The sequence below is a fragment of the Dendrobium catenatum genome, unplaced genomic scaffold, assembly GCF_001605985.2.
Source record: "Dendrobium catenatum unplaced genomic scaffold, ASM160598v2 fragScaff_scaffold_1240, whole genome shotgun sequence".
NCBI classification, from domain to species: domain Eukaryota; kingdom Viridiplantae; phylum Streptophyta; class Magnoliopsida; order Asparagales; family Orchidaceae; genus Dendrobium; species Dendrobium catenatum.
In genome coordinates, this window is record NW_021319702.1 from 103,691 (window position 1) to 106,338 (window position 2,648).

Sequence of the window (2,648 nt, forward strand, 5' to 3'; positions counted from 1 at the left end):
AAAATAAAAAAGAAGTACACTAACTTCAAAATTGAGTGCTCAACTCTACAAAAGGAAATGAAATTCTTAGAAAAGATGGTTTTGATGTTGATAAGGATCATATGGCTTTGTTGGATGAGTTTGATGAATTGAATAAGAAATATTCTTATTTATCTAAAACATATGAGAATTTGAAAGTATTACATCTTGATTTAGAAAAGTCATTTAAAGAGTTAGAAGGTTGTGTTAACATTTAATATCTCAATGAGCACTCGGTACAAATTGAAATTTCTGCTCTTAGAAGTGCTAATGAAATGTTGTTAGAAAAAGTTAAGGCTTTTCAAAATAAACCCGTTTGTAAGCATTCACCATGTCATGCATATAATAAACCTAGGAATAAGAATTATAACTATCATAGATTAGTTAACCCCTTTCTTGATGTTAGATTTTTTTCATGTGGCATGTTAGGACATATTAGCCACACTTGCACAATTCATCATAGAACACATTGGGTGCGGAGATCACAACATGACATGCATTCTAATGATTTATCCTAATTTAAGAAGGGACCCAAACTCACTTGGGCTCCCAAAACTATTTTTCCATGATCTTTTGATTTGAGAACTCTCACAAAAAAAACAAATAGGAGCATAAGGTTTTTATGCTCGATATTGTTTTCCTATCACTTGAAATCAACCATTTATGAGCTTCTCAATATATGTGTTGTTTGTCTAGTGATTTTTCATGATTCTTAGTTTTTCTTTTTTTTTATTGTTATCTTTATTTTTTATTATGTCTTGATCATCACACAAACCACCTAACTAAATCTCACTATTTGTTTTACAAAACAAAATGTTTTCATCCTCAATCATACTATACAATCCACATTTATACTTTAAGATCTACACAACATTGTTGATCACAACCTTGGCTTGATGAATGATCCAGATTGTATCATTAATTGATCATCTTATGGTATGAACACCTTATCATCATGTACAATTTGCACCACATTGCTGATCACAACCCATAGCTTAATGAATGATCTAGATTGTGTCTATGATTGAATACCGCAGTATACGAACACCTTCTTGTATGGTATGATCCATAGGTCAACTCCATTTGGGATGAATTGAATTCAATTTGGTATGACATTTTTGTTGATTGTACTATATGAACATTTGTTTGTATGGTATGTGCATTTTTGTCAATAGTCATACAGCTTGAATCCTAAGGATGAGATCCATGTCTCTAATCATCTCGTATGATATCTAATCATACTGTATCAATAGAAACAAATTTTGACAAATCATATCGAAAACATAATTGTATACGATCATTCCACACGATCACACAATCATACAATATGATCTATTCATTTTCTTTTTAAATAGCCAACTTCTTTCAAAAATTTCACACCTCTCTTAAGATTAATCCTTCTTAGACTCCAATCCTTACAATGCATGGTGGGAAAGTAATTGTCAAACTCAGGGGGCTTCCTCCTATCTAAACACTCTAGACGAGCATTTTTTGATAGCTTTTGATGAAGTTGTATATAAAAAGTACAAGGAAGCCAAGATCATGCCCTCCAGACTTCTAATTCTGTAGGATCATAGCTTCCCTATAATGAACCTTTTCAACTCAACTGCACTTCAATATTTTCTAACCTTGGCCCATCCCTTCCATTTTGAACTCATGTATGAATTTCTCGTAAATCTTAGGATTAGTGGGGGATGCGACAGTTATGACCTCCCGAGTGTGCTGCCAAATTCTAGAAATAACCAAAGAAGACATAGGAATCCACCTTCAACTGAACACCCAGGGGAATAGACCTCTAGCTATATCCTCTAGATCCATTTTTAATTAGAGTGTTGTGAACTTCCTATTAAGAAATGTTTCCCTTAATCTTCACCATCCTTTAGTTCAGACCCTTAACCAGAATGCTGAGATTATCTAGGATGTTCTAAGAACTTCATTCATGCCAAAAGCTGGAGACCGAATAAATATGACTCCCCTACTATCAATTATTACCTATTTCATCATGTCAAATACTTAAATGGATGAATCAAAATTCTAATTGACTACATCCAAAACCTCACTTACATTAGACTCATAGCCAATAGGAGAAAACTGAACATTACCTTAGGACATGTAATAGGATATATCCTATTTATAAAATATAACATCACATACCCTGGACCACCTGATCATATTCCAATCTACTTTTCAGATGCCTTTTTTTTAATGCTATTTCATAGGGATTAGGAGCCTAAGGATCCTCTCTTTGATGATGTATGAGAAGCTTCCCTTGTAGCCGATCCTGCCCGCGTACCATCTCCCTACTGCTACCAATATAAGGAGCTGATTCAATGATTTGATAGACTAGAGACTCACCTGGATCAATATAAGATCCAATGCGACAATGAATTGGGTTAGTTCAGGGAGAAATTTGTAAACATTCAGCATCAGTTCATCACAATCCAGTAACACTATGATAGTTTTACCCAGTTCTTTTAACCACCTCCACCTCTAACATCTAATCAGTATCCATCATCGTACTAGTTTTGTTTATTCTTATTGTGATTGTAATGTTGACTTTTAAATCTATGCATGTTTGTTTATATGTTGTTTTAAAATAGAAATTTTCTTTCAAGTCTTTATTATGTAAT